General features: G+C 45.3%; 1 protein-coding gene and 1 long non-coding RNA gene across 3 annotated transcripts in view; one reads left to right on the top strand and one right to left on the bottom strand.

Annotated features, from left to right (window-relative positions):
* Positions 1-27,623, bottom strand: part of LOC137337421 (phosphatase and actin regulator 1-like) — a 413,191-nt gene that overhangs the window by 375,022 nt on the left and 10,546 nt on the right. The window lies entirely within an intron of this gene.
* LOC137333345 (uncharacterized) lies at positions 799-6,179 on the top strand. The gene is made up of 2 exons (XR_010965868.1): positions 799-1,124; positions 5,933-6,179. It is a non-coding gene; the product is annotated as an uncharacterized lncRNA (long non-coding RNA).

Here is a 27,623-nt window from a genome sequence, read left to right as displayed (position 1 = left end):
TCTGTCCCTTCCGGACATACTTTCCTCCGTCTCCCTGCTCAGGTTCCCAACCCCCTGCCACAGCTTTGATGCTGGGTTAATTGCCTTACGCCTTCTATTTTTTATTTTATCTGTCGTGCCTAAAGTACACTTTCTTTCCGCTGCTCTACGCTTTTCCCTTTCACTTGTTCTTGAACAACTGTTTGTACTATTTGTATTGTAGATTTCCCCTGGGCCTTCCCCTTTCTTGCTGCTCTCAACTTTATTCCCTTCTGACTCCCCGCTCAGGTTCCCATCCCCCTGCCACTCTAGTTTAAACCTTCCCCAACAGCACTAGCAACCACCCCCGCGAGGACATTATTACAAAGCTTTTTGCGATTCGTCCAGCAGCAACGACATCAGGACGCAGAAGCACATGCTGAATCCGTGACTTAGTGGTTTTACTGGAAAACCTATTGAGCTCCAAGGACTGGCAGCAGTCAGAAAACCTCAGTAGAAAACAGATGTTTCTGGCCACGCACCTTGGCGAATCTGGCAAGTTTTCTTTTGATGCTGATGGTTACACAAGGCTTCCCAGTGGGAACTGATGGCACTAGGATGATATAAAAACAGTTTTACCGTAGTCAGAGCGATTAGAGAGCAGAGCTACAAACATAATTTCAAAATATCAGATAAAAGGGACTGACAGCTGATTTTTAGTGCATTAAGAATAATTTTAGTTGAATTGCATTTCCAGAGAATGTTTCTACCTCAGTGGGTTACCTTACAAACACAAAAGCAGCAAGGGGTAAAATTTTGAGACAACCAGCATCAGTTTTATGATTAATCTACAAGAATAATTCGCCTCAGACATTACAGGAAAGCAGTTAAGTTGGAAAGTAAACTACAATGATAGAGACACAATAGACTGGCAACACAAGAGCAGAAAAGAAATGCATCAGAAACAACAACTGAAAGAAGATATTTATATTGTCTGAATTACTATTTTCACTGCCTGATAGCAATACCCTTCCTGGGCAGAATGCAGATCAGCACTTGTGTAATATCAACAAGCTTGTTGGCTTGGGACTCTAAACTTGGAGAGAAAGAATTGTCTGCTTAATTTATTTGAGGCCTTGACCAATATGCAAGCACCAAGAACGAAGGTAAGGGGAATTTTATATGCAGAACAAAATACTGAAATTAAAATTGCACCTTTACTCACTTGAGATATAATTGATGATTTTAAAGTTGCAAAGCAGTTTGATTTTTCAACCAGTGTTCTGATACTGAATGATGTAATTGCTCCTGAAATGTCTCCTTTGGCCATTCTATTGAAGACAACAACATCCTCCACAGCACTGCAACCATGATAGAATGGCACAAAATTAACAGAAAAACAGCAGTTACAGGATTTCAACTACCCTAGATTCTGCTACAACTCTTAAATGTGGAGCCAAAGTTTTCAAGTAGAATTTTCTAGATTGTTGATGAATATTTCATTTCAAAGAATATTATAAAATGGGAATACTATCAACTGACAACACCTCAATTAAGCAAAGAAAGGACAAGTCAAATGTAACAAGGATGGAAGTTCCAAGGGAGGAAAAAAATTCGATAGGGTCCATTTTTGGGCCGCTGATACCCCGCGTCCGATGGCCCCTACACAGGCAGCATGTGAATTTCAAACTGCCTGCTACTTATCATGGTATCTCCGTGCAGCCAGCGCTGCTGAGAGGCTGCGCGGAGAATGAGGAAGTCGGAAATGGGGCGTGCACAGCACACGTCATCGGCAGCCTGCACCTCTTAAAGGTGCAGGTGCACATTTTAAATGGGACATGCACAGTCCACTAGGAGGAGGGAAAGATGGCTGCAAGGATGGCAGGATCAGCGCAAGAGTGGGCCTCACGCTTCTTGGATGATGCACTGGAGGCCCTGGTGGAAGGGTTGGACGAAAGGAGGGCCAACATGTACCCACAGGGTAGCAGGAAACCTCCGAGACTGCAGCTCCGTAGGCATTGGCAGACTGTGGCGCAGGAAGTGAATGCCAGGAACATTGCACCGCGCACCAGAGTGCAGTGCCGAAAGAAGTTCAATGATTTGATAGGAGTGGTCAAGGTGAGTGAATGCAAGTGTCAAGTGGCACATCCAACCAACTGCACCACTGGTCCATGGATCACACTCCCCATCACCCACCCACCAATAAACACTGCCCATCCATACGCAATGCTGCACTCGGCATGCTGCATCTCACCCGCACATAGTACCACACTTGCAGGTCACACAACCACCAATCACAGGTCACATACACTGGCAGCTATTCGACCACAACAGGCACATCACCCACACACCTTGCAGGATACTCACTGACACACTGTCCTCTGTCTTGCGGGAGAAGGTGGTGCTTAACAGCCTGTAGCAGGAGGGACCTGAGGGTGGATGGGGACGCTTACACGTCCTCACCCCCCTACAGGAGACTGTGCTTCGGATCATTGGGCGGGCTATTGCTGCAGCCATGACAACAGCGGGCTGGAGGTCCCGACGAAGGGGGTCTCTGCATATCTAATACTTCTTCTCGTTTCCCACATCTCCCTCCTCCTATAGTCTTTTCTGACTCACGTGCTGCAGATGATGTCTTACTTGCTCCTCTCCTTGCTCAACAACTCAACCTGTTTCCCTTTGTAATTGCAGATACCCAAGAACACATGGCGGTACTGTCTGAGGAGGCGGAAGAGGAGAAGGGAGACACTGAAGCCAAACCGTCACTCGATCTGCGCTCACATCCATCAGCTCAGAGACTGCGCGTCATTTAGAGGCTAGATTAGAGGAGGGATCTGCATGTGGTGAGACACCGGGCACAAGTGCGCAGGAGTCGGGGCGGTGGGGGGGAAACAGATACCAAAGGTGCCAGCTCACCGGAGGGAGAGTTCACTCACTAGTTCTGCTGCAGAAGAGTCAGATGAGGACTTCGATGGGCCAGGCTACAGAAGATGGCTGATGGGCGTACACCATCAAATGCTTGGGGCACTGGAAAGCCTGCCAGAAAGCCTGCACACAATGACAAGGGGCATGGAGGAGTCCAGCTCCAACTTGGCACAGGGCTTTGCGCAGAGCTTGGAGCCCATCCTTTCCAACATGGAACGGGTGGTCACCTCCATCAGCACACCTGTCGAACCCACCATGATGGAGCATTTGATGAACGATGTCGCTGCTTCCATTGCAGCACAAACCAATGTCATCAAAGGTCTGCAAGCTATGGTTGCTGATCAGACTGCTGCAATGGAAGCTCAGACTGCTGCTATCGTGGCTCTGGAGACCACTGTGGAACGGGGCTTTCAGGGCGTCACAGCAATCCATTCTCCAGCTGATCACCAGGATTGCTGAGGCGCCGCTCTGGGAGAGTGGCAGTGGCACCATGGCAGTCGGTCCTGCTGTCCTCGCTCAGGACGACAGCATTCTTGCTCCCCCCACCGTCACTCCGCCAATGCCCTTGTTGTTGCCTATGAGCCAGCCAGGCCGCACTGCTGCAGCCCATGCTGAGATGGTGCAGTCTGAAGCTGGGCCCTCCCAGCCCAGAGCTGCTCAAAGTCGTCCTTCAAGGCCATCTGCACGCTCCTCCATTGAAGGCCAGCAGCCTCCCACCACCCATGCTCCAGCCATTGGGGAAGCACCTCATAGGAGCACTAGGATAGGTAAAGGCACACGAGTGACAGGCACTAAGGGAATGAATAAGGGTGAATAGTTCTGTTCTGTTTCCATAATTTCATTTATTCATTGATAAATGTAACTGTGAATTTGCATTTGGTGGTGGTTTTTATTTGTGCGATGAGCTGAGGGAGAAAACAATGTGTAATCAGATGGAGGGCGATTTGATTGTCTTGTGGGAGCAGAAAGGTGGGGAGTGTAGGACTGTTGGTGAGTTGGGGGGATAAAGTTGGTATTATTGATAGCAGGCACGGATCAGGCGAGCACGCAGAGTCCTTGCAGACAAGGTGTGTAGGCCCTGTTGCACCCTTGCATCTTCCCCCACTTCCTCTTCCGGCTCCTCCTACTACTTCTCCTCCTCTGGATCGGGGTCTTCTCCGATTATTGGTGACGAGGTTGTGCAGCATACAGGATACCACCACAAATCTGCCCACCCGTTCAGACGAGTACTGCTGGACTCCTTCAGACTGGTCCAGGCAGCAGAAGCGTTGTTTGAGGAGGCCTATGCTGTGCTCTATGATGTTGCGTGTGGCAGCGTGGGTCTCATTATAGGCCTGCTGTGCACATGTGGGTGGGTTCCTGACTGGAGTCATGAGCCATGGCGTGAGGGGAGAGCCCTTGTCGCCCAGTAGCCAAGCTTTGACGTGCCGAGCCGGATGAAAGACAGCTGGCACGTTGGACTGCCGTATGACAAAAGTGTCATGACTACTCCCAGGGTAGCGGGCATCGCCTTCCATGATTCGATGTGTGTGGTTGCGCACCAGCTGCACGTTCAAGGAGTGGAAGCCCTTTCGGTTGACGAAGACGGCTCAGTTGATATGCGGGGCACGCTAGGCAATGTGCATGCAGTCAATGGCACCATGCACCGCGGGGAAGCCAACAATGTGAGCGAACACATGTGCTCGCTCATTCTGATTGTCTCTGTCAAGAGGGAAGGTGATGAACCTGTTCCTCATCTGGTACAGTGCATCTGTAACCTCCCTAATGCAGCAGTGCACTATGTAACGCAAGATATTGCACATTTCACCAACAGAGGCCTGAAACGATCCTCAGCCATAGAAATTCAGTGCCACGGTGACTTTCACAGCCACAGGTAATACTGTCCTTGCCCTGCTCTGAGGTTGCAGTTGTGGCCGCACCAGTTGACAGATCTCAGTCAAGGCTTCCTTAGTGAACCTCAGGCATCGGATGCAATCCTCCGCTGTCTTTAAGACACATTCAGGTGTGTGTGGTTGAGTGCTTGGAGGACCCCCCCACCAGTGCTATTTAAAGGGACCATGCAGGATTTACAGGTTAGTTGCTGGATTATTGCTTCTGGCTGTTGAAAACTTACTGAGAGTTCCTAGAGTACATTTAAAAGTGGTTTGACAGGTACTGCCTTACGGTTCGGAAAGTTACAACCGTGGTTGAACAACATTCCTGGCAACCATGGGTGGTCTGCTGGGCTCCCACTGGGCATTGAGCACGACTGGGAGCATGCAGAGAGGCCACACACAGCAGGTCAAGCTGCAAGGAGAGGGAGGACGAGGAGGCGCATGTCATGTTGAGGTAAGAGAATTTGTCCCGGAAGGCCCTCATTGGATACAGCCTCCTGCTTAGTGCCCTGCGGCCCCTCGTCCTCCGTCTCCTCACAGCTTGAGCTGCTGTGCATGGCCTCCCTGCATGTTACTGCACAATGGGGTAGAAAATTTACTGCAGTAGGATTAGGGCAGTGTTGTCCAATACGTTAGTCACTAGCCACATGTGGCCAATCGCATTTTTGATCAGTAAATGAAAAATGAGTAATAGACACCATTGTTGGGCAAGTGATCTCAATACTCATATTCGCATGGCATACGCGTGTGTACTTCAAACTTTTTGGCCTACATTTTAACACCGAGCCGGGAAGACGGCGGGGGTGGGGGGAGGATTCCTGATGGGAAACCCGGAAGTACAGGAATCCCGGCCCCCAGGGGTTAAAAATGAAAAAGCTGAAAAATGGAAGCCCGCAGACTCTTTGAAAGCTTTCAGTGACCAATCCACCTCCTGAGAGCGGGCTGGTTGCCCACCCCTCATCCCGTCTCCATTAAAACCAGAAATGGGCGGGGTGAGGCGGGTTGGGGTCGAATTTTAGATTTTTACAGCCCCCTCGCCCCCAACCCACTTGTTCTTCTGGGTTAAAATGTAGGCCTTTGTGTCTTTGTTGGTAAAATGGTAAGATTAAAAGCACAGCGAGTGAGTACTTTTTGCTAATTATGTGCGCTTTACTTCCTTGGTTACTGTTTATTAGTTATCTGCTAAAATGGACGTCAGCACCATGGAAACAGCAGCAACATTGTGCGGAGAGAGAAAGTAGAAGAAAGCAAGCCCAACCAATAATGAGCAGCTCCAACAGGGCAGGACGTGGCAAAGGACAAGCAACATTCAATGAGTGTTCTGGATGGAGAGTCAACATGCTCAGCAATCATTCTAATGAAATCAAAGTACTAATCATAACTGCTTGTTAAAAACTTAATAAAAATATGCAAACTTCCAAACTACTAGTGGTAGATGTTTGCCAAGTAAATAATACAGGTAAATGTACTTCACATGTTTATGTGTAAGGCAATTTCTGCAAAAATTAGTGCATGTGGGTAAAACGGTGTCGCTACATCAATGCCAATGGCTAATCATCAATTTCTATTGGACAACACTGGAATAGGGTCCACATTTACTCTGGATTCTGACAAAAAGGAAGATTCATGAGACCTCCAAATCAAGTTAGTAATCCCAAGTTAGGAGGTCCACCTATCCATTACAAGCTTTATTATTTTTAATTACTTTTATGCAACAAAAACCAACCAATTTTACACCCATCAACTGACCAAATTACTGCATTGTTTAGGAATCTTGTAGCATAGTTTCTGACAGTTAACTCCATCAAAGTTGCTTCCCCATATCTCAATAAGGTTTATTTAGAAGAAAATAGTAGCTGCATTCTAGACAGGCTCCTTACTGGACTCAGGTCAAAAGCAGAGCTTACACTATTTCTCCTTGCCTAAGGAAGGATATACTTGCCTTAGAGGTGGTGCAACGAAGATTCACTAGATTGATTCCTGGGCTGAGGGGGTTGTCCTATGAGAAGTTGTGTAGAATGGGCCTATGCTCTCTAGAGTTTAGAAGAATGAGAGGTGATCTCATTGAAACATAAGATTCTGAGAGGGCTTGACACGGTAGATGCCGAGAGGTTGTTTCATCTATCTGGAAAGTCTAGAACTAGGGGACATAGTCTCAGGATAAGGGGTTGGACATTTAGGACTGAGATGAGGAGGAATTTCTTCACTCAGAGGGTTGTGAAGCTTTGGAATTCTCAGTTGTTGAGTATATTCAAGAATGAGATCGATAGATTTTTGGACTCCAAGGGAATCAAAGGATATGGGGATCAAGCGGGAAAGTGGAATAGAGGTCGAAGATCAGCCATGATCTTATTGAATGGCGGAGCAGGCTCGAGGGGCCGTATCGCCTACTCCTGCTCCTATTTCTTATGTTCTTAGGGTGCCAGGTGCATCAGAGGTGAGGTGAGAGTAACTGCCCTTGACATCAAAGCAGCATTTGACCAAGTGTGGCACCAAGGAGCCCTAGTAAAATTGAAGTCAATGGGAATCAGGGGGAAAATTCTCCAGTGGCTGGAGTCATACCTAGTACAAAGGAAGATGGTAGTGGTTGTTGGCAGCCAATCATCTCAGCCCCAGGACATTGCTGCAGGAGTTCCTCAGGGCAGTGTCCTAGGCCCAACCATCTTCAGCTACTTCATCAATGACCTTCCTTCATCATAAGGTCAGAAATGGGGATATTCGCTGATGATTGCACAGTGTTCAGTTGCCTTCGCAACCCCTCAGATAATCAAGCAGTCCAAGCCCACATGCAGTAAGACCTGGACAACCTCCAGGCTTGGGCTGATAAGTGGCAAGTAACATTCATGCCAGACAACGACCATCTCCAACAAGAGAGAGTCTAACCATTTCCCCTTGACATTCAGCGGCATTAACATCACCGAATCCCCCATCAATATCCTGAGGAGTCACCATTGACCAGAAACTTAATTGGAGCAACCATATAAATACTGTGGCTACAAGAGCAGGTCAGAGGCTGGGTATTCTGCAGCAAGTGACTCACCTCTTGACTCCCCAAAGCCTTTCCACCATCTACAAGGCACAAGTCAGGAATGTGATGGAATACTCTCCACTTGCCTGGATGAGTGCAACTCCAACAACAGTCAAGAAGCTCAACACCATCCAGGATAAAACAGCCCGCTTGATTGGCACCCCATCCACCACTCTAAACATTCACTCCCTTCACCATCGGCGCACCGTGGCTGCAGTGTGTACCATCCACAGGATGCACTGCAGCAACTCACCAAGGCGACTTTGACAGCACCTCCCAAACCCGCGACCTCTACCACCTGGAAGGACAAGGGCAGCAGGCACATGGAAACAACACCACCTGCACGTTCCCCTCCAGGTCACACACTGACCCGATATGGAAATATATCGCCGTTCCTTCGTCGTTGCTGGGTCAAAATCCTGGAACTCCCTATCTAAAAGCACTGTGGGAGAATCTTCACCACACGGACTGCAGCGGTTCAAGGCAGCAGCTCACCACCACTTTCTCAAGGGCAATTAGGGATGGGCAATAAATGCTGGCCTTGCCTGCAACGCCCAGATCCCATGAACGAATAAAAAACAGGTTTTCCTCTCCCAATGAGTATCTAAAGAGAAACCACACCTGCCAACTTTGTGAAGATAAAAACAGTAATTTTATCTGTGCAGTTCTTAGTAAGAAATATTGCTGAGGTTCTCCAGTTCTGTGTTTAACATGGATAATCTGAAGAGTTTGTAGAATACCAACCACACAAATACGTTAAACTGAACAGATTGCAGGAACAGTAAAACAATAGATTTCAAAGGTGTTACCAGGATTGATGTCACTTTGCACCATCCTTCAGGAGGAATGATACCAAGGCATCAGGAAACATTCAAGACTTGCACCAGCAGCCAAATTTATTTTCATCCTCATCATCATAGAGGAAATGGAGCGCATGTTGGGAGAAATAAAATGGGAGTTCTGACCCTGATACTAGTGCACAACTTGACAGGAGCAAGCCTAGATTCAAAGGAGTGCCTGAGAAAGTGACCGAGAAAGGATAAGGTAGTCACTTGACAAAACTTGAAATTAGCATCCATCATTAGGTTAAAACTAAAAATATAACCACTAACATCTTGTGGCAAAAGAAAACATATTTGTGCAATACTTAATCACTGCACTGTCATTTAAAATGAAGCCACAGTAGACTGCTGTTGACTGGCAATTTTGTATGACATTCCACTGTCTGCTGCTTTAGTGCATATATTAACATCGCCGCTAAAATAATAGACAAAGGAATGTCTTTAAGTATTCATTCGCTAATATCACTAACTAGTTGCTAAGTAAATATGACTTAGTGTTACAATCCTTCCATTTTCATAAAGTTGTTGAAAACAGATATTAGTTGTGACCTTGTAAATCATAACAATGACCCAAGCAGAACAGAAAGAAGTTTTTAAAAAATGCAAAATTACATCACATCTGCTGCAGCCATCAAGACAACTCCAAATATGGTGTGTCTATGGATGTTATCTATATTGACTTCCAGAAAGCATTGCGCAAGAGATTATTCGCAAAAACGAAAGTGTATGCAATGGAAGTAGGAGACAGAGAGTGGGGATAAAGGGTAAGTACTCAGATTGGCAGGATGTGACAAATGGTGTTCCCCAGTGATCCGTACTGGGGTCTCAGCTTTTCACTATATTTACCAATGACTGGGATGAAGGAACATTCAAGTTTGCAATGACACTAAGTTAGGAGGCACATTAAGTAGTACAGATGGGAGCAGGATGTTGTAAAGGGCCACTGACAGATTAAATGAGTGGCCAAAACGGTGGCAAATGGAGTTCAATGTAGACAAGTGTGGGGTCATCCTCTTTGGATCCAAGAAAGACAAATCAGAGTATTTTCTAAATTGTGAGAAACTAGAAACTGTGGAGGAGCAAAGAGTTTTGGGTGTCCATGTACACAAATCACTAAAAGCAGGTACAAAAAGCAATCAAAAAGACTAATGGAATGTTGGCCTTTATCTCAAGGGAACTGGAATATAAAGGGGAAGTTATGCTTATGGTCAGACTCCATTTGGAATACTGTGTTCAGTTCTGAACACTGCACCTCAGGAAGGATAGATTCGCCTTGGAGGGGGTACAGCACAGATTCATCAGAATTATACCAGGGCTTAAAGGATTACAATTCTGAGGACAGGTTGCATAAACATGACTTGCAATCCCTTGAGTATAGAAGATTGAGGGGTGATCTAATCGTGCTTTTAAAATAATAAAAGGATTCAATAGGGTAGATAGATAAACTATTTTCTCTGGTGGGGGAATCCAGAAGTGGGCATAATCTTAAAATTAGAGCCTGGCCATTTAAGAGTGAAATCAGGAAGCATTTTTTCACACAAAGGGTAATGGAAATCTGGAACTCTCTTCTCCAAAAGGCCGTGGATGCTGGGTCGATTGAAACATTTAAGACTGAGATCGATAGATTTTTGTTAGGTGATGGAGCAATGGCGGGTCAATGGAGTTGAGGTACAGGTTATCCATGATCTAATTGAATGGTGAAACAGGCTCGTGGGGCTGAATGGCCGATTCCTGTTTTTATGTTCCAATGCTCTGAAGTTTACCTGACCTTATTTTGTAGTACTGGCGAAGACCTGGCCACTCTATGCCATCCGATAATCGTAGGCCTTGATGCCAGTGTTAGGAGGCAGATGAACAAACTCTAGCAGACTGACCTTTAGGCATGCTTGTTGTGCAGGGTGAGTAAAAGTGAGGGGAAAAAAAAGAGCATAGCCACATGCTGGTTCCATGGCATTCTTCTACTAAAGAAAGCGGCAGTGGCTCCTGGGACAAATTTAATATAAGTTTTGCCGGATTGCTTGCCAGTGGGAGGGTGTGCCTTGAGTCCAGGATGTTTAGAAACCCAGCAGGATGGGTCATGTTGCTTGTTGGGTAGAGGGCATGGGGAGGCAGGGAATGATTGTTAGAGTCAGATTTATGGATAAGTTGGCATTTTTTTTTTAAGAATGTTTGTTTGCTATGTCATAAATCTTATTTTTAGAGGCTCATACTGAGGCAAGTGGGAGCAGGGAATTTTTTAAAAATCCATCACAGTGTACGGATGGTCTCCACCTACATTCTTTGGTGGTTCACTACAGGTGCCAGGGAGATGAAGGTGGAAAGATGCACTCATCTCTAGTGAGGTTTAAACAGTCACCAGCATTATTGGGTCATCTTATATTTTGTTACTTTGCAAACATCCACATTTTACAGCTAATGTATCTAAACCCTTCTGATCCCTAATATTAACAAACTACCTTTAATTTTTTTTATGTGCCTTTTTTTCCAAAAACTATGATACAATAGCTGTCAGTATTGTTTTAGCAAGCAACTTATCCATAATTAATACTACAAGCAAACAAGGGGCATTCTTACAGCACAGTTTGATACTTAATTGTATTTGATGAACAGTACAGTCTTGCATGCACATTGCTACTGCCACCTTTCATACTATTAATGTATTTAGAGTCTTAAAACAGCTATGCAAAATGACAAAGTACAGTGCCGATAATGTGCATGTAAGCAGAACTAAACACCATTGCACTTGCTCAATGCCATCACATGCACAGCAATAGATAGAGATACACACTTTGTTACACTTGCTAAATAATAGAGAAAAAAAAGTAATTTAATGCTGGATACTTTTGACCTGGAGCTAGAATCTTAAAAGCATTTTTCAACTGGCACAGTTCCCTCACCAAACAATTAATCTCCTGAATGACCTAAAGCTGCGTTTACTTAACAATGAAATGTTGTGAAATTAAAAGGACACAAGTCAAATTTTAGCAGAATAATACATTGTGCATTACGTGATGTAACACTCCTGTACTTATAAAATACCACATCCTTATTACCATGAGCAATGCCACAGGTGATCCACTATTCATAATAAAGAAATACATTGCAATGGCCAAAATGAATGAGAAAGATTGAGAACTTATTGAAAATATATGACATATTTAAATTGTGTTGTGTTAAAACACCAAAACCCCAATAAAACCAATACCTCAAAGTAAGATTAACTTTAAAACTTCTAAGTACTAACAAAATTAATTTGCTTAGCATAATAAGTCATGTTTTCAGTATGTTCTTTTCATTGTAAGTCTGTTTCAAACAGTAGCGAGATAAAGGAATTAATTAGACTTCCCCCCAAAGCAGTCTTGTAGCCTTACTAGGCATTATGCACAGTGTATGAGAAGTTTACAGCATCATACAAAATGAAGTTACTGAAACCAGCGAGATTCACCAGCCAATCTGAGCTCAGTTTCCTCCTACATATGAGTATTGTTTAGCATAGCTAACACACAAATACTATTACAAGACTTCCACACTTTAGGTTCTGATAAACAAATGGACATCTTCAAAGGTCCTACAATTAAAAATGATATTAACATATAACATGCAGCATCAGGCAGCTATTTTTATGTTCATCGAGTCATTCGCTGCATCACCATTTTCTATCAATAAACTATGTCATTACATTGAGCAAGGAAGGGCAGACTGGCCCCGATATTAACGCAGATCTGAAGGTTGGGGGGGGGGGGGGGTGATTGCAGCCGCGAAACACGGAAGACCACGTGACGCGTGGGAATGTCTGATTTCAACAAGAATGCCTGATTATAATTTTACTTCCAGGTTCCGCGACTCCAATGCGCGTGAGCAGGCATGATACACACCCGCATGACGCAATTTCACCTCAACTATTTAAAGGACCAGCTGAAATTTTGAAGAGTTGGGTAAATTGTATCTGTGAATTAGAAGTAGAAATGGAATCAAAGAAGGAAAGGGCCTGATTTAATTAGACGTCCCTTAAGGTGCAGTAAGGGCGAGGAAGGAGGTCTTGTTCCCCAGTAATGGGAAGAAAAAACCTGCTGCCATGACAAAGAAGGTTTGGCTGGAGGTGGCTGAAGAGGTGAGCAGCAGGAGTGTTGTGATGAGGATGTGGATCCAGTGCAGGAAGTGTTTTAATGACCTAATCAGGTCTCATACCGTCTTGTCACGCGTACTCCATCACATCACTCCTTCCACTCACTTAAGTTTCGGCAGCACCCACTGTTCTGTTTCAATGCTCTTCCTCACCTCCCCCTTCCTCCAGCCACCACTGCCACTCACCCCAATCCTTATGTAATGTGATCCCACCTCAGTCAGCTCCCCCAATTAAGAACATAAGAACATGAGAAATAGGAGCGGGAGTAGGCCATACGGTCCCTCGAGCCTGCTTCGCCATTCAATAAGATCATGGCTGATCTTCGACCTCAACTCCACTTTCCTGCCTGATCCCCATATCCCTTCATTCCCCTAGAGTCCAAAAATCTATCTACCTCAGTCTTGAATATACTCAATGACACAGCATCCACAGCCCTCTGGAGTAGAGAATTCCAAAGATTCACAACCCTGAGTGAAGAAATTCCACCTCATCTCAGTCTTAAATGGCCGACCCCTTATCCCTCGACTATGCCCCCTAGTTCTAGACTCCCCAGCCAGGGGAAACAACCTCTCAGTGCCTACCCTGTCGAGCCTATTCATAATCTTATATGTTTTAATGAGATCACCTCTCATTCTTCTAAACTCCAGAGAGTATAGGTCCATTCTACTTAATCTCTCCTCATAGGACAACCCTCTCATCCCAGGAATTAATCTAGTGAACCTTCGATGTACCGCCTCTAAGGCAAGTATATCCTTCCTTAGATAAGGAGACCAAAACTGTACTGTACTCCAAGTGAGGTCTCACCAAAGCCCTGTACAATTGTAGTAAGATTTCCTTACTCTTGCACTCCAACCCCCTTGCAATAAAGGCCAACGTGCCATTTGCCTTCCTAATTGCTTGCTGTACCTGCACGCTAACTTTTTGTGTTTCTTGTACCAGGACACCCAAGTCTCTCTGAACACCGGCAGTTAATAGTTTCTCACCATTTAAAAAATATTCTGTTTTTCTATTCTTCCTACTAAAGTGAATAACCTCACATTTCCCCACATTATACTCCATCTGCCACGTTCTTGCCCACTCACCTGTTTATATCCCTTTGCAGACTCTGTGTCCTCCTCACAGCTTACTTTCCCACCTAGCTTTGTATCATCAGCAAACTTGGATACACTACACTCGGTCCCTTCACCTAAGTCATTAATATAGATTGTAAATTCTCAACACATGTCCTCAAATGCATGACAGTGATACTCGTGATGCATTTGCTTAATAGTCACCCTCACCGAATGCACTGCAACCATCAGATGCACACATGCCTTACAGACACTCATAGGTCTGTCAAGCCCCCTTGCAGGAGTAAAGAGCCCAAAATACAAGGGAGAGGGAAAGGACCAGAGGCGGGCCACCGCAGATTGTGGAATTAACAAATGCAGAGCAGGAGGCCCTGGAGATAAGCGGGATCTCAGTGCCCCTGAACGTCGCAGGTGGCGAGACTCAGACTTCACTGTTGCATGGTGACAGGATTAAATATCTCCGACCAACATCTCATACAAGACTATCATGTTGAGTTGAATTCAGCACCGAATGAAATCACCTTAATCATGTGAATTTCAAAATGTTTGCATTCCCGTGACTAAATCATATCCATCTCTTCTCTCCTCCAGGGCCATCAAATGAAGTACAACAGCCGTGGCCTTTGCGGACAATGTTTCCTCATAGGAGCTGATTCCTTCTGAGGGCGCATCGTCACACGTCACGTGCACCAGTACTAGCACAGATACGAGCATTTCGGTGGGTCCAGTTAGGCAGCTAGATGGAATCTCACTCGGTGAGTCACAGTTCACAAGTGAGCACGAGCAGAAAGTGGTGGTAGGGACAGATGTGGAGAGTCCATGTCGGAGGGCGCAGTCCTCTCCAAGCTCTGCTCAACTGGACAGAGATGCTGAACCCGGAGTGCCATCAATGAAAAGGAGAATGATAGAGGGTCAGCAGCAAATGTGCAAGCTACTGGCAGTCATGCCAGGCACACTCTCCATAATTTCAAAGAGGATGGAGGAGTCCAATCCCTCTACAGCTCCATCCCCCACCAGGACCTTCCACTTTCCACCCCACCAGCCTCCACATTCAACGCATCATCCTCCGCCATTTCCGCCACCTCCAGCGCGATGCAACCACCAAACGCATCTTCGCCTCCCCTCCCCTTTCAGTATTATGCAGGGATCGAGTGCAGCAGGCACAGAGCGAACAGCTTGAGAGTTTGGTGAGTGTGGGAGTTCGGTCAAGTGGGGGAAGGAGGTGCTGCTTTGCCTTGCTTTTCCTAACTTTTTCCACACAGCGGCGGCGGACCTGAGCAGCAGAAGACTGAGAGTGGGGATAGAAGCAGCAGCAGACCTGCAACAAGAGACAACTACTGTGCGACATCACAGGTGAGGCAGCTAAGTGATTGGTAGTGACTGTGGGCTAAGTTTTAAGTTAACATATAGCATATAGCTAAATTTTAAAAACTAAACTTAATTTAATTAATCTAATTAAATGAGGTAAATAATTTGATTAACACTAAATTAATTAATTAAATAAATAAAATAATGGGAGATCAGAAGATGTGTTGCTGCTGAAATATGTGGGAGCTTGTGGACATTTTTGTTCAGGGCAACGACATCTGCAGTAAGTGTCTGCAGCTCGAGGAACTTCGGCTCCAAGTTCAGGAGCTGGAGTCCGAGCTGCGGACCTTGCGAGACATCAGGAAGGGTGAAAGCTACCTGGACATTTTGCTCCAGGAAGGCAGCCACGCCCCTTAGATTAAATACTTTAGAATTGACACGTAGTCAGGGACAGCAGGGTGTGACTGCGAGTGAGGCAGGTACGCAGATCCAGGAGGTAGTATTGCAGGAGCCTCAGTCCCTGCGCTTGTCCAATAGATTTGAGGTTCTTGCAACCCTTGTGGACAAGTGCGGTGACTGTGAGGAGGACGAACAAACTGACCATGGCACCCTGGTATAGGAAGCCGTTCTAGTGGGGGGAGTGAAAAGGAAGTTGCTTGTAGTAGGCGACAGTTTAGTTAGGGGGATAGACACTGTTCTCTGCAGCCAGGAGCATGAGTCCTGAAGTTGCCTACCCAATGCCAGGGCTGGAGAAGAACTTGGAGTGGGAGGGGGAGGATCCAGTTGTTGTGGTCCATGTAGGTACCAACGACGTAGGTAGGAGTAAGAAAAAGGTTCTGCTGAGAGAATTTGAGCAGCTAGGGGCTAAATTAAAAAGTAGAACGACAAAGGTAATAATCTCTGGATTATTACCTGAGCCACGAGCAAATTGGCATAGGGTCAATAAGATCAGGCAGATGAATGCATGGCTCAAAGATTGGTGTGGGAGAAGTGGGTTTCGATTCATGGGACACTGGCACCAGTACTGGGGAAAGAGCTGTTCCGTTGGGACGGACTACACCTGAACCATGCTAGGACCAGAGTTCTAGCGAATCGAATAACTAGGGAGGTAGATAGGGCTTTAAACTAAATAAGGTGGGGGGGGGGGGGGGGGGGGGAGGGGGAGGGTCTCAGTTGAGAGAAATCTAGAATGCTAAAGAGAAAAGACAAAGAAGCAGTGCAGGAAAGTGATTGGGGTTAGGATAATCAGATTTTATCAGGAAGGGACACAGCGTACAAACAAAAGACAACAAATAGGGTCCGGGTAAGAAAAAATGGTAATAAGACAAATAGGGCCATAGTATAAAAAAATGTTAAGGTGTCTAAAATGTTAAAAAGACAAATCTAAAGGCACTGTATCTGAATGCACGAAGCATTCGTAACAAGGTAGACGGATTAAGAGCACAAATGGATGTAAACGCATATGATATAATAGCAATTACAGAAACACGGCTGCAGGGTGACCAAGGCTGGGAGCTGAATATCCAAGGGTATTCAATATTTAGGAAGGACAGGCAAAAAGGAAAAGGAGGTGGGGTGGCGTTGTTAGTAAAGGATGAAATCAGAGCAATAGTGAGAAAGGATATTGGCTCAGAAAATCAAGATGTAGAATCAGTCTGGGTGGAGTTAAGAAGCACCAAGGGGCAGAAAACACTGGTGGGAGTTGTTTATAGGCCTCCAAATAGTAGTGGTAATGTAGGGGATGGGATCAAACAGGAAATTAGAGATGCATGTAACAAGGGTACTACAGTAATCATGGGTGACTTTAATCTGCATATAGACTGGCCAAACCAAATTAACAATAATACTGTGGAGGATGAATTCCTGGAGTGTGTACGAAATGTTTTTTTAGACCAGTACGTTGAGGAGCCAACCAGGGAACAGGCTATCCTAGATTGGGTATTGTGCAATGAGTAGGGGTTAATTAATAATCCTTGAGGGTAGAGTGACCATAACATGATAGAATTCTTCATTAAGATGGAAAGTGAAATAGTCCAATCCGAAACTAGGGTCCTAAATCTAAACAAAAGTAACTACGAAGGTATGAGCAGTGAGTTGCCTGTGATAGATTGGGAAGCTTCATTAAAAGGCATGATGGAAAGGCAATGGCTAACATTTAAGGAACGAATGCATGAATTGCAACAATTATACATTCCTTTCTGGTGCAAAAACACAAAAGGAAATGTGGCCCAACCATGGCTAACAAAAGAAATTAAGGATAGTATTAGATCCAAATAGGAGTCATATAAAGTTGCCAGAAAAAGTAGCAAGCCTGAGGATTGGGAGCAGTTTAGAATTCAGCAAAAAAAGACCAAGAGATTGATTAAGAGGGGGAAAATAGAGTATGAGAGAGTAAACTTGCAAAGAACACAAAGGTGGACTGTAAAAGCTTCAAGTATTTAAAAATAAAAAGATTAGTGAAGACAAATGTAGTTCCTTACAGTCAGAAACGGGAGAATTTATAATGGGAAACAGGGAAATGGCAGAGCAATTAAACAAATACTTTGGTTCTGTCTTCACGGAAGAGGACACAAATAACTTCCCAGAAATGCTAGGGAACCAAGGGACTAGTGAGAAAGAGGAATTAAAGGAAATTAGTATTAGTAAAAAAAGTGCTGGAGAAATTAATGGGACTGAAAGCCAATAAATCCCCAGGACCTGATAATCCTCATCCCAGAGTACTAAAAGAGGTAGCCATGGAAATAGGGGATGCATTGTTATCATCTTCCAAAATTCTATAGATTATGGAACAGTTCCTGCAGATTGGATGGTGGCAAATGTAAAACCACTATTTAAAAAAGGGAGAGAGAAAACAGGGAACTACAGACCGGTTAGCCTAACATCAGTAGTAGGGAAAATGCTAGAGTCTATTATAAAGGATGTGATAACAGGATACTTAGAAAATATCAACGGGATTAGACAAAGTCAACATGGATTTATGAAAGGGAAATCATGTTTGACAAACCTACTGGAGTTTTTTGAGGATGTAACTGGTAGAATAGATAAGGGAGAACCAGTGGATGTGGTTTATTTGGATTTTCAGAAGGCATTTGATAAAGTCCCACATAAGAGGCTAGTGAGCAAAATTAAACAACACGGGATTGGTGGTAATATACTGGCATGGATTGAAAATTGGTTAACAGACAGGAAACAGAGAGTAGGAATAAATGAGTCTTTTTCAGGGTGGGAGGCAGTGACTATTGGGGTACTGCAGGGATCAGTGCTTGGGCCCCAGCTATTTATAATATATATCAATGATTTGGATGAGGGAACCAAATGTAATATTTCCAAGTTTGCTGACGACACAAAACTAGGTGGGATCGTGAGTTGTGAGGAGGATGCAAAGAGGCTTCAAGGCGATTTAGACAAGTTGAGTGAGTGAGCAAATACATGGCAGATGCAGTATAATGTGGATAAATGTGAAGTTATCCACTTCGGAAGGAAAAACAGAAAGGCAGAGTATTATTGAAATGGTGATAGATTGGGGAATGTTGATGTACAAAGGGACCTGGGTGTCCTTGTACACCAGTCACTGAAAGCAAACATGTAGGTGCAGCAAGCAGTTAGGAAGGCAAATGGTATGTTGGCCTTCATTGCAAGAGGATTTGAGTACAGGAGCAAGGATGTCTTATTGCAGTTAAACAGGGCCTTGGTGAGACCACACCTCGAGTATTGTGTGCAGTTTTAGTCTCCTTAGCTAAGAAAGGATATACTTGCCATAGAGGGAGTGCAGCGAAGGTCCACCAAACTGATTTCTGGAATGGCAGGACTGTCATATGAGGGAGATTGGGTCGACTCGGCCTGTATTCACTCGAGTTTAGAAGAATGAGAGGGGATCTCATTGAAACATAAAATTCTGACAGGGCTAGACAGACTGGATGCAGGGAGGATGTTTCCCCTGGCTGGGGGGTCCAGGATGAGGGGATCACAGTCTCAGGATACAGGGTAGGACATTTAGGACTGAGATGAGAAGAAATTTCTTCACTCAGAGGGTGGTGAACCTGTGGAATTCTCTACCACAGAAGGCTGTGGAGGCCAAGTCACTGAATATATTTAAGAAGGAGCTAGATAGATTTCTAGACACAAAAGGCATCAAGGGGTATGGGGAGAGAGCGGGAATATGGTATTGAGATAGAGGATCAGCCATGATCATATTGAATGGCGGAGCAGGCTCGAAGGGCCGAATGGCCAACTCCAGCTCCTATTTTCTGTTTCTTTGTTTCTATGGACTGTTCCCTCCACGACACCCTGGTCCACTCTTCCATCACCCTCAACAACTGCTCGCCTCCCCAAGGCACCTTCCCGTGTGAGCGCATGAGATGCAACACCTGCCCTTTCACCTCTTCCCTTCTCACCGTCCAGGGCCCCAAATACTCCTTCCAGGTGAAACAGCGGTTTACTTGTACTTCTTTCAATTTAGTGTACTGTATCCACTGCTCACGATGCGGTCTCCTCTACATCGAGGAGACCAAACGTAGATTGGGTGATCACTTTGCTGAACACCTCCGCTCAGTCTGCAAGCGTGACCCTGATCTGTTGGTCGATTGCCGTTTTAATTCCTCGTCCCACTCCCTCTCTGACCTCTCTGTCCTCGGCCTCTTACACTGTTCCAATGAAGCTCAATGGAAGCTCAAGGAACAGCACCTCATCTTTCGTTTAGGCACTTTACAACCTTCCGGACTCAACATTGATTTCAATAACTTCTGATCATAACCACTGCTCCCATTTTTTCAGACAGCAAGTGGTTCTGCTGTTTCCATTTACAGCTCCTCTAGACCCATCTTTTGTTTATTTACTTGTCCCATTACCACCCTCCTTGTCTTGCACCATCATCCCTTTTGTCATTTAATCACTCCTGTCTTCCACCCTATCGGAGACCTTCCCTTTTGTTCTCCCCCCTCCCCCCTTTCCCGAGCTCTGAACTTGCTTAAAAATGGTTTAATCTTCAACTTCTTCCAGTTCTGATGAAGGGTCGTCGAACTGAAACGTTAACTGTTTCTTTCTCCACAGATGCTGCCTGACTTACTCAGTATTTCCATCATTTTCTGTTTTTATTTCAAATATTTGTGGACTGATGTCGCAGGCCATTGTGAGGATGTCTTCCATGGAGAGAGTGGCCTCCTCTGTGGAACTTGAATTGTGGCACACCAATCAGTCTCTGCAGGCCCTGACAACGGCTATGCAAACTATGGACGCCAACATTTCTGCCGCTTTAAACAGGATGACAGATACATTAGCGGTGGCCTTATACTGATCTGCTCCAAGCTGCTCTCCCGCAGAGAGGTAGGAGTGATGTGCCGCTGTCCCAGGAGAGGGATGATGGCAGACTTGGAAGTGGGAACTCCACTCAAAGCATTTCCATGTCTCACCCGTTGCCCCCCTCCCACCTCTCAACCAGTACCAGATATGCTGCCTCCTCTCCCGCTGGCCCAGTCTGCCCCTGCACAGGTGCAGGTGGAGTAGTCTTTGGCGGGGCCCTCACGGGCTCCAACACCCAGAGGTCATCGGCCACGAGCACTTCAAAAGTCAGAGCAGGGATCAGAGCAGCCCATCTCTACCTCTGCTGAAGCCGCAGGGATTGCACCAGGTAGGAGTGCCAGGGAAAGAAAGAGAAGAGCTTCGTAGTTCACCTGGGGTTTGCACATGGGTGATTATGAAAATGTTTTCTAACTATATTTAATTTATTAAGGCACACAAAATTTATTAACTTGCGCCACTTTCCCAGGTTCACCATTCTTGCATGGCGAGTACCAACTCGGTTTATCAGTTGCTTGGTGATGAATGCAACAACATGAATTGACCGAGACCAATTGGTACATGTGCAATAGGTGGATGATTGGTTACAGGACTGCTTTGCCTAAGTGGGGAGGAAACCGGGAGGGGATATGATAGTTACTTTTGTCCAATGTGAGTGACTAACTGAACTTTCGAGCTATTAGGGCATCCCTGGCATCTTGAGCAGCAATGTGATCGGCTAGTCTGGCGTTGGGAGCCCATCTTCATCTTTCTCCTCCTCGTCCTTCTCCCCATTGGAAACCTTATCAGATGAGGAGTGCTGAGCAGCTTGTTCCTCCTGCACCTCTAGTCCTCGCTGCTGCGCTGTGTTCTGCAAAACACAGCAATCCACAAATATCATAGAGACCCTCACTGGTGAGTACTGAAGGGTGTCTCCAGACCTGTCCAGGCACCTGAAGCGCAACTTGAGCACGCCGATGGTTTGCTCAATGACACATCTGATTGTCATATGGCTCGCAGTGTAGCGTTCTTGGTGTTCACTGGTGGGGTTCCTCAAAAGTGTCATTAGCCAGGTTGAAGGGGGTATCCTTCATCACCTAGCAGTCATCCCTTAAGGCTGGGTCCAGGTCTGAACATGTCGGGGATATTGGACTGCCGCAGTACGAAAACATAGAATCATAGAACCATAGAAAATAGGAGCATGAGTGGGCCATTCAGCCCTTTAGGCCTGCTCCGCCATTCAAAATGATCATGGCTGATCGTCTAACTCAGTACCCTGTTCCTGCTTTTTCCCCATATCCCTTGATCCCTTTAGCATTAAGAAATATATCTATCTCCTTCTTGAATACATCTAATGACTTGGCCTCCACTGCCTTCTGTGGTAGAGAATTCCACAGGTTCACCATCCTCTGAGTGAAGAAATTTTCCCTCATCTCGGTTCTAAATGGCATACCCCGTATCCTGAGACTGTGACCCCTGGTTCTGGACTCCCCAGCCATCGGGAACATCCTCCAAGCATCTAGTCTGTCTAGTCCTGTTAGGATTTTATATGTTGCGATGAGATCACCTCTCATTCTTCTAAACTCTACTGAATATAGGCCTAGTCGACCCACTCTCTCCACATAAGTCAGTCCTGCCATCCCAGGAATCAGTCTGGTAAACCTTCGTTGCACTCCCTCCATGGCAAGGACATCCTTCCTCAGATAAGGAGACCAAAACTGCACACAATACTCCAGATGTGGTCTCACCAAGGCCCTGTTCAACTGGAGTAAGACATCCCTGTTCCTGTACTCAAATCCTCTTGCAATGAAGGCCAACATACCATTCGCCTTCCTAACTGCTTGCTGCACTTGAATGCTTGCTTTCAGCGACTGGTGTACAAGGGCACCCAGGTCTCGTTGCACCTCCCCTTTTCCTAATCTGTCACCATTCAGATAATAATCTGTCTTTCTGTTTTTACAACCAAAGTGGATAACCTCACATTTATCCTCGTTATACTGCATCTGCCATGTTCTTGCCCACTCACCCAACTTGTCTAAATCACATTGGAGCCTCTTTGCATCCTCCTCACAGCTCACATTCCACCCCAGCTTTGTGTCGTCTGCAAACATCATGGCAGCTCCCAGGGAATCTGGCACAGACCTGTATCACCCTTTTCTTGTGGTCGCATGCCAGCTGAACATTGATGGAATGAAATCCCTTATGGGTGACGATTGCTCCTGGTTGATCAGGGGGTGTTCGGATTACCACGTGTGCAATCGATGGCTCCCTGTACCTGTGGGAAGCCAGCCAGAGACGCGAATCCGAGTGCCCGCTCATTCTGGCTATTCTCATCACAGGGGAAGTTTATATACTTCCCAGCCTTGGCAAACAATCCATCTGTTACCTGCCTTATGCATTTATGTGTAGCCGAATGAGAGACCCTCGATATGTCTCCACTGGCGCCCTGGAAGGAACCAGAGGTAAAAAAGTTGAGGGCGGTGGTGACTTTCACAGTCACTGGCAATACATGGTCACCAGGCCCAGCAGGGAGCAGGACTTCTTCTCGGAGGCTGCAGATGTCTGCAACCACCTGACGTTACAATCCCAGCCTTTGGAAGCACTGCTCTTCCGACAGGTCAAGGAAGATGAGCCTCTGTCTGTAGACCCTGTTAGGTCGGTAGTGCCTCCTGCGAACTCACCCCCTCTGTTGTTCACCTTTTTGTTGTCCACCTGCAGCTCCCTCCACAACACGCCCTTGGTGTTGATGATGCTGATTGTCTTCTTCATCTGAAATGCAGCTATGGCGCCACCCATCCTGATGTTCTCTGTGTGAACACCTCCAAACTGTACAAATAAGTCTCTCAACGAGTACTCTCATCAAACTGTTTCCCAGAGGAAACTGAGAAAGCAGCAGTGAGCACTGAACCTTTATTCAGATCGGGACTCCTGACCTTTAACGATCTCCGTGAAGTGCTGCTCAGTCTCGCCTCCATTTCACTGGCGAGTTTCCTGGAAAACCCGTGCAGGAGGTGTTAATTTCAAATTACTGGCAAAATCTCATGAACAAAGCCTCATTAGCATATTGTGAGGGACCCGCCCCTCTGGAGCGGGTTACTCGGATGTGATATTTGCCACGGTAAAAACGGAAACGGGTGTATGCGCGGCAGGTTAGCGTCAGGTGATGTGAATTTGACGATTTAACCCCCCCACCCCACAACCCTCTCCCGCCCGTCGTTGGGGGGTTAATATCGACCCCACTGTGTTTGAACAGAACAGCTTTAAAAACAGAAGGTTCCACAATGGCAGTAGTTTGTCATTTTTCCCTAGACTGACGGACTAACTCAAACACAGCTTCAAAACAAGAGTGTACGACTAGTGAAAAATAACATGCAACTACAAACTCATTCCACAAACAGCCTGAAGAGGAAACAAATTGATTATGGTAATCCAGGTGCATTGAGCTTCAATTAGAGTAGCAATCTAAACAGCACACTCAAACTGTTGAGTCAGTTTAACCACTAACCAGTTTTCATTTCAATCTAACTGTAAAACTAATGCCAGAAATTGCACCTTGTAACCTGTTCTAGATGATATGCTGTCATAATGGACGCCTCCTCACACAGGACTGCAGACTCAATATTCCAGATGCAAATATTTCCTATACTAGAGAACACCAACTAGACCAGAGAAGGAAATTCTTCTTCAATTTCTAGTAACATCAAATAGCAGCTAAGGTGGCTACACTCTATTGTACAGGGAGCAGCTAATGGCTTTTGGGTAACAATTTAGTTAGAAAAAAGCTGCAATTTCAAACCTAACTTCATAAAACTAATTATGGGTATGATTTTTGTAGTGCTGCTACCATCTTATATATCCAAATGCATGAATTGTCATCCAGGATTGTAAAGGTTACAACCATGTCCACAGCCAGTATGCCTCCAGTAACCTGATCGTAAAATCATATGGACAGACATGGAGATGTTTAGCTCAGTTGCACCAGCTTGAAGTTTTGTCAGGTTACAATCTTGTCCTCTAAATCTCTTCTCCCAATGCAACACAAAGAACTTCTCCACATCCTCATTTAAGGTGGACACAGTAGTGTAGTGGTTTTGTTACTTGACTAGTAATCCAGAGGCCTGGACTAATAATCCAGCAGAACGGGAGTTCAAATCTCACCATGGCAGTTTGAGAATTTGAATTCAGTTTGAAAAATCCAGAAAACAAAGCTGGTGTCAGTAAAAGTGACCACGAAGCAGTTGGATTGTTGTAAAAATTCAACTGGTTCATTAATGTCCTGACTTATACGTGACTCCAATCTCACAATAATGTGGTTGACTCTTAATTGCTCTGAGTGGCCTAGCGAGCCATTTAGTCCTCAGGGCAACCAGCTTTGCCAGTGATGCCCACATCCCGAGAATTAATTTTTAAAAAATCCACTACACTGATTTCTGCTATAATTTTTTTCCCTTTTTGTCTTTTAGAAGCTTGTGTTGGTTTGGATTTAGTGTTTTTCTTCTCATTAGACATTCTTCAACCTCTTCCTTTATAATCGACGCCAACATTTTCTCCACAATATGTGTCAAGTTCACAAGACTAACAATTGAATTATGTTCCAGTCCTCTGATCATACCTCTGTGCCCAATAATGTTTGCAAAATTTCTACCACCCCTACTTTTCAATAGTCTCACTTACATTCCAACTGGTCCTGGCACCTCATGAACTTTCATGCACAACAGCTTCTGATGAATTCATTGCTGACCAGTTTTTTTTCCATGAACTCAACTGCATCAACCTTCATTTGGTTACGTCTTTACTGCAGGCTTCTTCTGTACTTTAAAAGACAATTTACAAAGCTCTCCCATTATCTCAGCCCTTTTACTAAACAAAAATCATTAAACTTGCACATAAAATGTGTCATTTATTGTTAGAAATGCCTGCAAGTTCAAGGGCCTGGGACTGAGTTGGAAATGTCACGAGTCCCACTCCCCTGCTCTTTCCCCATAGTCCTGCAAGTTTTTCCTTTTCAAGTACATATTCAATTCCCTTTCGAAAGTTATTATTGAATCCGTTTCCACCACCCCTTCAGGCAATGCATTTCAGATCATAACAATTCGCTGAGTAAAACAATTTCTCCTCATCTCCCCCCACTTTTTTGCCAATTATCTCAAATTTGTGTCTTCTGGTTACGGGTCCTCCTGCCAGTGGAAACAGTTTCTCCATATCTACTCTCAAAACCCCTCATCATTTTGAACACCTCTGTTAAATCTCCCCTTAACCTTCTTTGCTCTAAGGAAAACAATCCCAGCTTCTCCAGTCTCTCCACATAACTAAAGTCCCTCATCCCCGGTACCATTCTAGTAAATCTCATCTGCACCCTCTCTAAGATCTTGATTTCCTTTCCAAAAAGTATGATGCCCAGAATTGTACTCAATATTCCAGCTGAAATCTAACCAGTGATTTATAAAGGTTTAGCTTAACTTCCTTGCTTTTGTATTCTATGCCTCTATTTATAAAGCCAAGAATTTGTATGCCTTTTTAACAGCTTTGTCTTGCCACCTTCAAAGATTTGCGTATGTGAACCCCCAGATCTCTCTGTTCTTGCATCCCCTTTAAAATTGTACCATTTAGTTTATAATTATATAATTATAATTTATATTTAGTTTAGGAATTGCATTTTTCCTCTGCTTGTTTGGAACTACAATACCAGACCTAAACTTAATAGAATATTTACAAACAACAGTGACCTGCAAGTGGCAGGAAAGCAAAATCAAAAATAAAGACATTTTAGACGTCTTTGTAGGCTTTACAAGTGTGGAATCAATTGCCCAGGAAGGAAGTGGAGTAGATCATGTGGAAAATTTGAGGGAGAATTGGAAAATATATTTGAGGTAGTGGGCTGAGAGATACCAATTTTCAGGATCAGTTGGATGGATTGAAGTGTCTTATCTGGTCCTGTACTTTTCTACATCCCTAATGTTGGTTATACCTGCAACTTAAAGTTATGTCCCAGTGCACATTATCTAACTCCTTGGACAGGATTTTAACTGTGAAAAACGGGTGGGGTAGGGCGGGAATTGAAAATTGCAACAATTTCAGACCTGCCCCCAACCCACCTATTTCCAGTTTTCACCAGGGCGGGACGAGAAGCAGGCAACCAACCCACTCCCAGGAGACGGGTTGGTCGCTAAAACACTTCAAGGAGGCTCCGGGCCTCCATTTTGAAAGGTTTTGCAATCCAACCTCTGAGGGCCGGGATTCCTGGGCCTTCGGCCACAACTGGAGTATTGTGTCCAGTTCTGGGCACCGCACTTTAGGCAAGATGTGAAGGCCTTAAAGAGGGGGTGCAGAAAAGATTTACTAGAACGATTCCAGGAATGAGGGACTTTAGTTACATGGATAGACTCGAGAAGTTGGGGTTGTTCCTTGGAACAGAGAACATTGAGAGAAGATTTTATATAGAGGTATTTAAAATCATGAAGGGTCTAGACAGAATTGATGGAGAGAAACTATTCCCATTGGCGGAAGGGTCAAGAACCAGAGGGCACAGATTTAAGGTGATTGGCAAAAGAAACAAAGGTAACACGAGGAAAAACTTTTTTACGCAACAAGTGGTTAGGATCTGGAATGCACTGCTCGAGGGGGTGGTGGAGGCAGATTCAATCATGGCTTTCAAAAGGGAACCGGATAAGTACTTGAAAGGAAAACATTTGCAGGGCTACGGGGATAGGGCGGGGGAGTGGGACTAGCTGGATTGCTCTTGCATAGAGCCAGCACGGACTCGATGGGCTGAATGGCCTCCTTCCGTGCTGTAACATTACAATTATTCTCCTTCACGCTGCGTGATAGGAGACGAAAAGGCTCGAAACTGCAGGTAAGTGCCTTTATAAGCACTGCTTGTGGGCCCGGAGGAGCAGGGCTGCTTCAACCAGGCCCAACAAGCCTACCTGCAGCGACCCCTCCATTGATTACAGACCCCCCAACAATCATGGACCACCACAATGACCCCTCTTCCCTCTCAGTGACTGACATCGGATCGCCCCCCGTGACCCCCGATTTCCACCCCCCCCCACTTCCGGTGTCCATGCCCATCGATGCCCCATGACCCCAGTGCCCCCATGACCACCCACCCTTACAATCTAAGACTTACCTTTTCACGTCCTCTTCCTTGCTCTGTTCCCGTCCGTCCGAGACCAGCCTGCCCATAAGGCCGGCCTGTCGGACAGGAAACCAACAAAA

The sequence above is a fragment of the Heptranchias perlo genome, chromosome 2, assembly GCF_035084215.1.
Source record: "Heptranchias perlo isolate sHepPer1 chromosome 2, sHepPer1.hap1, whole genome shotgun sequence".
Taxonomy (NCBI): Eukaryota; Metazoa; Chordata; class Chondrichthyes; order Hexanchiformes; family Hexanchidae; genus Heptranchias; species Heptranchias perlo.
Note: the sequence above shows the minus strand (reverse complement) of the source record. Positions and strands in the feature narration are given on the sequence as shown.